This window comes from Nuphar pumila, chromosome 17, assembly GCF_984573655.1.
Source record: "Nuphar pumila chromosome 17, dmNupPumi1.hap1.1, whole genome shotgun sequence".
NCBI classification, from domain to species: Eukaryota; Viridiplantae; Streptophyta; class Magnoliopsida; order Nymphaeales; family Nymphaeaceae; genus Nuphar; species Nuphar pumila.
The window spans coordinates 17446616-17459364 of record NC_143265.1 but is presented as its reverse complement, the minus strand read 5'-3'; positions in this window follow the sequence as shown (position 1 = coordinate 17459364).

The window sequence follows — 12749 nt, the reverse complement described above, 5'->3', positions numbered from 1 at the left end:
GATCATCTTCGATTAGAGAGAAATCACTGCAACAAGTTGGTTCTGATTCTGCTAAATTCATGACAGTGCAGAATAAGAGGTTTCGACTCTTGATTTTTAAAGTGGGCCATCAGATCTCCAAAAATTATAAAAATTTCACAGATTCATGGAGACATCATTATGAATCTCACATAAAAAAATCAGATAAAAAAGATAAGGAAAACCTCCGAAATGATGATGCTAATATGAAGTCAGAATCAAAATACATGCAAAATTGTAAAAGAGAATGAAAGCATTTAATCTAATAATGCATAAAATGAAAATAGAAGCATAGATGCAATATTTTTTTGATTTTGCATAAAAGAAAACAATAATCTAAGATTAAAATGCATTTACTATAGAATCAACAAAACCAAAATCAAAACAATAAAAGGCATGGAGCAATTGCTCTAGCAGATTGAAGAGGAACTCGATTTTAGGGAAAAATCAAGTTCCATCTTCATGATGGCTTGAATAAAATGAGATTGCAGCAATGCAAATCAACTAAAGTAAAAAAGAAATGAAATGAAAGAGAGGAGAGAAGATTATCTATGGAGGAGTACTCTTGCTGCAACCCAAGTGAAGAAGAAGCAACTAGAGGGGGGCAGCTACTTGGAGAAGAAGAAGGAAAGAAGAATGGAAGAAGGGAAGAAGGAAGAGGAAAATGAGAGAGAGAGAGAGAGCAAGCGGGGCTGGAATTTCTTTCTTCTTGGGGTTGGTGCCACTCTAAGGGGCTTATTTATAGGCTAGAGAGCTAAAATTAGGGTTTCTAGGGTGTTCTATAATTAATTAACCTAATTAGAATTTAATTAAGGGGTATTAAGGGGAGGCGATTTTCCTAATTTGGTTTTAATGGAAATTTGGTTTTGATTTTCTAAGTGACCTTTGTTTTTTATTTTATTTTATAGCTTTAAACTAATTAAAGCCCTAAAAGGAACCCTAATGTGGCACCACTTAAGTGGGCCCCACATTGGGTTTTAAAAGTAATAAAAAAAAGATTTTTAAAAGGAAGTTTAAAATCAAAGTTAAAAAAAAGGAATAAATGTGAAAAACAAAGTTTTAAAACAAGACTAATGTGAAAGAGATGATTCAAGAGTGACACCACTTAGGTGGGTCTTTTGGATCTAAGATTCGTTTTCAAAATACAAGCTTGATGAAATCCAAATCAGAAATCTGATCCAGATCTGAACTATTGAAAAAGATATTTTTTTGAAAAGCATTTTGAAATATCTAATGTAAAGCATTGGGTTTTGGATTTAAAAGTTCTGCTTTGAATCCAAGTTTGAAATCAGAAGATAGTTTGAATTCAGATCTAGATTCGAAGTTTGAAAATGACATGAATCTGGATCTCGGATCTTAAGTCAGAATCCGTGTTTGAAAATAATAAACGAATCCTGGATTGAGGATGAAAACACTTAAAATGGATCCCGGATGATGAAAATAATAGAAGGAATCCTGGATATGAAAATAGAATTGTAAATTGGATCCGAATCAAGATGAAAATGGATCTTGAATCCTGAAAATTGAGGGATGGATTCAGAAATGATTTATTTGATCCTGGATATCTAATGAGATAATTAAGGTTCAGAAAGTAAATTGGACTCTAGATATAGATAATAGAATGAATTGAACGAAAGATCTAGGTCCAAGATATAGAATGGATATCAGATCCAACATTTGATCTAATATCCAAACTAAAATATGGATTGGATCTCGGATATAGATAAAATATCAGATAAAGGAATTGATACGAGTCCATATTGGAAATTGTCCTAGCTTAAAAATTAAAAGAATTAATGTTTTGAAGAAATGACCAAGAATTTTTTTTTTTTTTTTGCCCTGCAGGGTGTAGAGTGACACGGTACTGGACTGGTTTAAACTGGATAGAACTGAATTGAACTGAATTGAAGGTCAGTTATACTGAGGTGAAATAAATATGAAGTTAAAACACTAGCTGGGCTGACTGGAGTTAGCTCAATTTTGCCTGAAATGAGAGAAAATGAGTGGAAATGAAGGTTAAGAATGTGAGAAGTGGCTTTGAATTGGAACTAGACCATTCAAACTTTCGATGAGCTCAAATTAGACACCTAAAAATAAGATCTACTAGAATTTGACTAACTCGGAGTTAATTGGCTAAAATTCGAGCTAAAAATGAGCTAATTCCGCCTGAAATGAACTAAATTTAGCTGAAATGAAACGACACTGCTCATCGTGAGCTCAGGGGAGCTAGAAATGACTGACAATCTAACTTTTATGAACTTAAAATGAGCTTGGCCGGGTCTGATTGACAAAAGGTATAAGGGTGACTTAGTGGTAAAATGGTAATTTTGCTGATGAAATAGGGTAAAATGGCATCTAAATTGGAGTAGACCTAGGGGTGAGGCTATTACACTGTACTGTAGGGATTTGACATCTATTAAAGGAGGGTGTTCGGAATAGACCTGAAAAATTTGGGGTGTTTACATCTGTTCCTTGTCCAATCTAAAGAACATGAACTCACACCTCATTTAGGACCATAATGCGAATTTGGGTAACATAGATATGTGAATTCTCAAACAGCAATGCACTTCGAATTTCTCAAAATTTTTGAATCATCACTTAAAAAGCAACTAACCAAGCATGCCTAATTGGCTTATGGCAAAAAACACCACCAAAGAGATTCTTCAAGATGCTCGTCTGGAATTTTTTTCTTGTCAAAATGGCTCCATATGACTTTAACCACTTTACAATGGATAAATACGTGATCTCTAGATTCTGTTGTCTGCTTGCCATACTCCAACCAAGATGTGGTAATTGATTTTGTGTGAGCAAACTGTCACTAATAGCAAATCTTAGTGATATGGCTGCTCTAGGGACAAGTTGAGAGTACCAAATAAATTTTAGGACTCACTAACATGGTGGACTAAATTGATTTGGTGCTCTCAACTTGTCCCTAGAGCAGCCATATCAGTAAGATTTGCTATTAGTGATAGGTTGCTCACACAAAATCTATGCAAATTGAATTGGGTACCTCAAGCTCTCCAAGCTTCCTAATGTTGGAATTTTAGGTCCCGGGTCTGCACAGATTGAGGGAGGTGAGAATAGAGAGAAGAAAAAGAAGATTGAGAAAATCATCCCATATTAGGGGGATGTTCATTAACTAGATTAATCCTATTGAATGTAGGGTAGGAGGTTATATGCACCTCCTTTGGGTAGCCACTTCCTTGCCCATCTAATAAGTTATGTGCCTACCATATTTTGTAACCACCTCAATAATCAAATTACAATTACACATGCTACAATTGAATATGGGGATTGTAACCACCCATAGATCTTTATCTGTATTGATTGAGTTCACCATGTTAGTGAGTCCTAAAATTTATTTTATAGAATCCAATGGCCATACTAGATTCGATACCAAGATCCAACATCTCCCACTTAGCCATTCAGAGCGAACAACCATATTATATCATAAATGATGCATCATGCATTATATATAACACTTTATGACAAAACTTGCACCAAAATAAACAAGAGTTTTATTAATATCTAAGTATGATATTTTTCTCACATGCTATGGGTTATTTTCCACATAGTCATGTGGGTTTTTCATCATTCATTTTCAAGCACAGGGTTTTCACACATGCTATAGGTTATTTCCTGCAAAGTCATGTGATTCTTTATATTATTCATATTCAAGTATGAGGTTTTTGCACATGTTATGAGTTATTTTTCATATAGTTATGTACACTTTTTTTCTTTTTCAAGTATGATGTTTTTCACATATGCTATGAGTTATTTCTCACATAGCTATGTGGTCTTTCCATTATTATATGAACCATGATTCGTTTCATATATAATATAGGTTTAGTCATGACATCATCCTTTCATACACTCATTTCACATAGCTATATGGGTTTCTCATTATGACAAAATTTAAATTATAACCCTTAATGTGCAATACCAAATTCAAACAAATACATCATATTGTGGGTCTCACTTCCTTAGTTAGCTATGAGATTTCATATTGCTTTTTCATGATCATCCCATAGGACATGATCATGTCTACATGAACACTAGTGGAGTACTATAAAATTTTATCAAGTTATGGATTCATGATAAATCATGATTTGCTAAACATAGCAAATACTCTCACTATTCAAAATTTTACCATATATAATACTCTTATTATCCGTGTGTATCATCATCACATGTAACATGTAATGCCCCAAAATTTTAACCTTAATTATAATTCAAATATTGAAATTTTGAGACCATTTTTTATTATAAGTATAAGTAAATCAGATCTTATAATGCGAAAATAATTTTTAAAAATGATTAAGACTTTGGGCATGGTTACACTAAAGATAACAATCAAATCAAAATGTACGGGATCTACACACTTCAAACCACGTACAATATAAGATTGAAATATGAAGAGTTTTAATTTCATTTCAAATCAGAGTATGAAAACAATACTTCAGTCTCTACATGATCAAGTACTTAAAACAAAAAGATCATAAATACCAAGATCGCAAGGTAAGAGTGGACCCTCGAGGATGCAGCTCGACCAGCCATTCGCTCCAACTACTCATCATACTTTACCTGACCCCCATAAAACGGGGTCAGACTCGCTAAAGTCTGGTAAAACAACCCAAACTCAAACTTAAAGAAAACATATCAATCATTTAAAGGTAAAGATATATTATTCATCCATCATCAAGTGATAGACAAGGAAACAACGTCCTATGACTCATTCATTTCAGGCATTCGAACATAAAGCATTTAAAAGCATTTCATCACTTAATATTCTATTTAATCTTAACTCACATAATAAAGCATGATCTATATGCATTCAAGTCATACAAGTCATCGCATATATATATATATATATATATATATATATATATATATATATATATATATATATATATATATATATATATATATATATATATATATATATATATATATATATATGCATCTAAGACATTCAGATCATTGCATCATTTTCATATGCATTCATAATTCTTAGAAATAATAAGTCAAATCACATTTGATAATTCATATGTGAAACACACACATATACCTTATAAGTAATTTAGTTAATATTCACGATACACATCAATCATGATACATATAGGCGTGATATGTCATTCACCTATACGCTAACATCAATCATGACACATTATGATACACATCAATCATGATACATGTGTGATATATTTACTCATACAATCATAATGCAATCATTTGCAATAAAACTATATAGGCGTGATGTATCATTCACCAAATAAGTCAAAACTAGTCATTTGTAGGTGTGATGTGTCATTCACCTATAGATTCATAACTGGCTATCTGTGAACACCCCAAAATTTCCCAAAAATCAAAAAAAAAAATTGCCCCTGAACTTCAACTTTTGAATAAATTGGGTTAATCTCTGATAAAATTCCATTTATTTCTCAGATTCACTGGAATTCAAATTCAAATTCTATATCTAACCCAATCCTGGATCCAGATCTGATATCTAGATCCAATTCTGATCTCGGATCTTCTATTCTTCAAAAAATCAAAAAAATCAATTTGTGTTATTTTCATGGATACCTTATTTGAATCCAATCTCAATTTGAGATCCAAAATCAATATTTTCTCAAAATTCGAGATTCAAATCAATTTTGGGGTTCATTTTCTGAAATAAATCATATATTTTGTAAAAAATCTTATTTTAGAAAAACTTATAATTTCAAAATGAATATTTTATAAAAAACTTTCAAAAACCTCGCATGGATCCCATCTTTTAAAAATCCTTAGAATTTTCCTCGTATTTTCTCGTATTTTAGGATTTTTTTCAAAAACATAAAAGACTTCAAAAAATTATTAGTTTAAACCTTTTCTTGAAAAGGCTTCTAAATAAAAATTTTCTTTTTGAAATTCTCGAAACTTAAAGAACCCCCTTTTTGAAGAACCTTTTTTCTGAAACCCTCTTTTCAAAAATTCCTAAAAATAACAAAGGACCTCTCTCGAAATTTTCTAACGGCTTTTCGTTATAATGGAAAGCCGCAGGGGTCCTTCCTCATCATCCGTTTTCACCTCCGCAACCTTCTTCTTCTTCACGATCACCTTCACCCCTCCACCCTTCTACTCTTATGATTCTCCTTCTTGATCTCCTTCTCCTCTTTCCCCTGTTCCTTCTTCTTCTTCTAATTTTTTTCCTTCTGATCGACTGAAAGGATTGGTTCCATCTTCAACATCCAGAGGAAACGTCAACACTCGATCAAATAAACCGTAAGTGCTTATCTCTACTTTCTTCTTTTTTCTATTTTCCTTCTCTTATCCTCTCACACAACTCCCTCTCTCCTTGCCATTTTGTTTTGTTTTGTTTTGTTTTTCTGAGTTTCCCTGCATGATTTAATAGCAAGACTCATGTGTGGTGCCGATCTGTATATAGCAACATCGGCCCACACATAGCAATATCAATGGAATTTCATATTCCAGCACATTTTTCCCTTTTAATTTGTTATATTTGGTTTTGATTTCCAATTGTAATAGACTTTTATTTTTCCCTTGGCGTGTTTCTTTTCTTTCTGTGTTAATTCTGATGAGTTTATTTTAGCCTTATATTTCAATTTATCATTTATGCACTAATGTTCCTCATAATAACATCGATTCGTTGAAACCTACCATTTTTCATTCCATTCTGTGCATCTACGTTTGGATCAGCCTCATCGGCATGTGTTATGTTTTGATTTGTGCGTATGCTCATTTAAGATTCATTTCAGTCAATTTGAGTTAGTTCATCTGCAACATCTGTGATCTCCCATGTTACATGGATTTTTCTTTTTCTTCTTTTGTATTTTGATTTTCATCATCCCTCTCATCTTGGTTTAACTGCATCTCATGCCATGTGATCGATGGGCAAATGGATGAGAGCTTCATTGCTGCCTCCTGTTCATATTTTCATTGTAATTTCTATTTCCCTCTCTTGCTTTACATACCCTTTTAGTTTGATTTGGCTACAACAACAACGTATCTTGCCTGTATAATATATTATATTAAATTACATTGGCTTCACTGTGAATCGATTCAGATTCAGAATGAAATCTGTTATGAAATCTTATGGTTATAGAGAAATTGCTGGAACTGTGTGTGTCAAGATCCCTTGAGCGTAGATCTGCTAAATTCACAATGAGTTTCAATTGAGAAATTCCATTGAAAATGTTGTGGACAATCCGGAAGCTGAAGGTGATCAAATTTCGGAGATGCCATCCACTGCAATTAAGGAAATAACAAAGGATCAAGAGATTATGATAGAGTCTTCCTTTGCCAACACAATTATTTTCAACATACTCAGAGACAAGGAAGCTTACTAGAAGAGATGGTTGTTGGGCAAATTGGCAGAGATCTCATTAGAGTTTCAGATAACAAAAAAAAAACTCTTTCGAGATGTTGATTGTTGCTGAGTGTACAGGGGTAAAATTAAAACTAGTCAAGATTTTTTAAATGGGTTTCTCAAATAAAAACTTGGAGTCCGTGAAAATGAATCCAACTGGCGAGATTTCTGTACTTGAAATACCTGACAGCCCCATATTCTGAGAGTAATGCAATTGCATGCTATGTTGCTTGGTTGAAGGGTGATGCTATTCTTTATGGGTCTTCACCGATTGATTATGAACATAGTGAGCAATTTTATTTATCTTAAGATCAAATAATCTCCCCTTCAGTCCCTGAAGTACTTATGATATGGATTTACACTTCAGAAAATGGGTCTTCACAACAAATTTAAATCATGTATGGGCTTCTAAATTTAAGTTTTAAAGTGCAATTTTATTAGATATTAGTTGCTATGGAGTTTGGCTTAATTTTGTTCAAGTTTTGGTTCCAACAATCTTCTGTTGATTTTTTTTTAAGCTAATAAGTCCGCAGTGCTTCTCGTAACAACTCGCTAGGCGCATCTCCATCACTATGAAAATGCTAAAAATCGTAGCTACACTCTTGCCACATCCCCATTATCTGTCATACCTATCATATTGATCACTTTCCTGTTGCATTCATTTACTTATATTTATCTCTTGTATGGCACCCCAGCACTGCAAGGCATCAGTGTTATATTTCCAGCTTTCACAGTACCCCTGTTGTAGCTTCTGGTAACGGTCTAGCACAGCAGCCTAAAGGCTGTTGTGGCTCCCCTGTGACTACCCACCCTATATACAACACCTTCCATTTCATTACCCCTTTTCAGCATACATACCCACCTACCCCCTGTATCACTCATTTCCCATTCACAACACCCATATTCTCGTTCCTGGTTCCATCCTTTCATATGTGTTGTCTAACCCCATTTAAAATTCACTAACAACCACCATTTCATTGCCTTCAGCAGCTTCCCACCCTCACATCACACACCTACTGTTACACCACCTGTCGTACCTGCTACACAGCAGTACAACATCCACAACTTTCACACCTATACCATTATCACTTCCACCTGCAAAAGACACTATTCATTTCATTATCTCTGTCAACATATCTCTCGTTGCACATAGCACCAGCCACCTTCCAGCACTTTGCTTCACAACACCTGTTGCACCCACTGTAGCAGATTAGTACCTTATCACTCCATTTACCTGTCAATTACAGCAAAATCACTTCATTACCTGTCACCACAATTTCACAGTGACATCCACAACATACTATTGCTCATCCCTTCAGCCACCTATCATTGGCATCTCCCAAACCACCTATACACATTGCCTTCCAACATCTTTCACTGTCTTGTATACCCACCAACCATTTCCAGTCACCTCTATACTGTTACAAAACCCTGTTTGTCATCAGCCTGTTTTAGGCCTTAACCCATAGGGTCTCCTGCTGCTTCTCTTCTCTTCACCTTTGAAGGTGGATAGTCCCCATCTTTATAAAATCTGAATTCGTTGGGATGGTTTTTCTGCCAGGATTCAATCTTAGAGTTTTTTGTAAACAATTTTTGTATTATCTGTCATCTGATTCAAATTACTTGAATTCTTTTTGTTGAATCTTTCTCATTATTAGAGGACATCTCTAAAAATTGAAGGGTCTTTTCCAGCAAAATCTAGTCTGTGGTCTAGTTGTTCTCTATAGTAACAAAAACAATTTTGTGCTTATTAATACATTTCATATATTTCTATATCTTTGGTTCATATCAGACTCAATTCTTGTCTTCAAGAAAACTGATGTTTGGTGTTTTTTTTTCTCTCCCATAGTTTTTGCTAAAACAATAGGTAGTAATTTATTATCCCTTAGTGTTTACCATAAATCTCTCTCTAAGTACAACCCTTTCCTGCTATATCAATGCCTTACCTATCTCTTTACATTTCAAGCACCAACATCTTATCCTTCATCGCATATACTCCCTCCTCACTCTCTACCATTTCTTATGTTCACCTTGCTATAGTCATATTACTGTGTTTTCACCCTTAGCAGCAAATATCCCCCCCAGTACTTCCACACTTTCATTTCCTACAACCTTGTGTTATACCTATGCATACTCAAGCATCCCCAACAGAGCAGCCCCATGGGCTGTTGTGACTGGCTGCATCTTCATGCTCCAGCATGACTTAGTACATTCACTATATACCTTCCCCTGCACGCTTCATCATGTTCAAAAGCATATTTGCATTCTCATTTTAGTGAGAATATCTCCATCAATGCATAGATATAATAGGCATTATACTTAAGTGCATGCATTTTTCCATTTCAACATAAATATGGTACTTTGCACATGTATTCTTCATTAGGACAACTATAGTCATATGCATGCTTTTAGTGATTTTTCGCTTTGTGCTAACTCTGTTTTGCAAAAAAGATGTAATATATCAAATTCCTTCTTAGATTAGGATTCTATCATTTTAATTTCAATTTCAACAATGTAATAGCTAGATATTAATGAGAATTTTTATTTTTCAGCATTAGAATAGAATGTATGAGCATAAAATTACTTGTTTCATATCATTTTTGCTCTTATTTTCAAAAGTTCACAAGTGGTGAACACGAATGACACGTGCACCATTCTAATAAGAGGTAATAAATCTTAAGTAAATGATTCACATCGATAGCCATAGTCAAAATATGGACAATGCTTAGGATTTTTATCTTTTATGGAATAACATTGGATCCACACTAGATCTCTTTCAAAACTCATCATATTTTCTGAATTTTTCTTCCTTTATTCGAGTTAGACTTGTAAATTGACTTAATATAAATATATATCAATGGCCATAGTCAGGATATATTGAAAGTTAATTTCATTTCAAACTCTATAAAGGCACCAAAATGTATTTTATTCTTTATCTAAATTTAAATACAGATTATTTTATAATACATTTTATGATCATAGTCAGGAATGTATTATATCTTCAATCTTATTTTAATTCTCCTAAAGAATGAAATATGCTTTTTCAAATATTCAATTTCAAATTCCTTTTAATTCATTCATCATTTAGGATAGAATTACATCATATTTTCAAATTCTTTATATATTATTTCAAAATTCAAGTAATTTTGAGATATATTTTCAAATATTCTTCTCATTTCTCAAATCAATCTTCAATTCTTATTTATAAATTCAAATTCATCTCTCTATTCTCAATTCTATTATATTTCAAAATTAAAACTTCAATTTCAAAGTCCAATTCGACTTTAAAATTACAAATTCATTTCTAGATTCAAAATTCAAAATTCAAAATTCAAAATTCAAAATTCCAATTCAAATCAAATTTCAAAGTTAAATTCAACTTTGAATTTTCAAATTCATTTTTCATGATTCAATTTCAAATTCAACTCAATATTCCAGATCGAATTTCAAAGTTCAATTCAACTTTGAAATCCCAGATTCATCACCTGATTTCAAAAATTCACGTTTTAAATCAAGTTCATTTTCTATTCGTCACTTCAAAATTCTCAAATCCATTTTCAAAGTTTTGTTTGGAATTCTTAAATCCAAAATCCATTTTTCGGATTTCTGAAATCCAACTCCATTTTCAAATTCTATTTGGATTTCTTAAATCCAAATCCATCTTGGATTCCAAATCTCAAATCCAATTCTAAATCCATTCAGATTTCAAGTTCCAATTCCATTTTTTTGAATTCCTGATTTTGAAATCCAATTCTATCTTGAATTCCATTTCTCAAAACCCAATTCCATTTTAAATTTAATCTGGGTTTCTCAAATCCAATTCCATTTTGAATTCAATCTGGATTTCTCAAATCCAATTTCATTTCCAAATTCAATTCCTATTTCAAAAACCATCTTCAAATCTATTTCCCAAGTCTAAGTCCAAAATTTAATTCTTGTTTTAGGTTCTGAATTCATCCAATTCTCAAAATCGATTTTTAAAAAATCAATTCAAATTCAAAGTTCATCCGACTTTAAAAATTTCATTCTCACTTCAAAATTCTAAATTCAAATTCCAATTCTCCTTTTCTCTTTATCCAAGATTTATTTTCAAATCTCTGATTATTCCAAAGACTTAGAACTTCAAAGTCTCTTCGTCCAGATCCAATTTTCAGAGTTCTAAGTTAGATTCAAAATCTAACTTTTTTAAACTGATTTCAACCCTTTGAATCATTTCTTCAAGTATCTTCAAATGTATTTCAAAAATCACTTGAAAAATATTAAAATTTCTAAATTATTTTTGTCAAAAGCATACATATCTGCATTTGCATTGCACAAGCATGATTCTTTGTGCATTCTTAGACTTAAAATAAATTCTTAGATAATATTTAGTCAAAGCAAAAAGGTATAAGTTCAATCCTTTGTTCGATTACCCCTGGTAAAGGCGACAGGAACAATCGAACATCGTACCGACAAGCGAATCCCGTCTCTTCATTCTTCTCGCAAATATTTCAAAATAAAGACGAGTAATTTCAAAATATTTTCAAAATTAAGGTCAAGTGAGACCTTTGCAAAAGAGTTCATCTCTCTTCTTTCTTTTCTCTTCTTTCTTATTTTTCTATCTTTTATTCTCCTTCAAAAAGGGAATAGGGGCTAGAAAGGAAAAGAGGAACACAAGAGGAAAAATGTTTGCAATGATCACACTATCTCAATCAACTCAAAAGATCATCCAAATTCATCATAACATTTCATTTATTCATAATAAAGATTTACAAAATCCACGCCGGATCACCTGGTCTGGGAATTGTACAACCTCACAAGGAGTTACTGCCCTAGACAGATGGTCTGCCTGGTCTTGGACAATGCACTTCCTCACAGGAATATACCATCTTCACGGGCTAACCGCTCTTGGACAATGCACTCCCTCAAAGAGACTTACCGCTCTAGCCGGATTACCTGATTTGGTCATGCACACCCTCACAGAGAATCCTTTGGGAACGATTCCTCAACGAGTACCATATCTAGTGAAACCTACTGTGATACATGCATCAATATAACTGATCACTCTCAAGGTTGAAAGCCATCAACACGGGCATAAGCATGTATACAATCAAAACATCACATCATACATCACTTCATATGACATTAAAATTATAAAATCACACATTTAACCAATAAGGCTTCATGAACCAAAGTTTACTATTGAACTTAAACATTTATCGCATGCATTCATAATTTCATTTCACGTGGCATTTAAATTATATCATACATAAGCATATTATCCTACGCATCATATCATCGCCATAAAGAACATTACACTTTGTAAATTGAACCTCGAAGCATGCGTAAACAAAACATGAGTTCTATGCATTCATATGTGAAC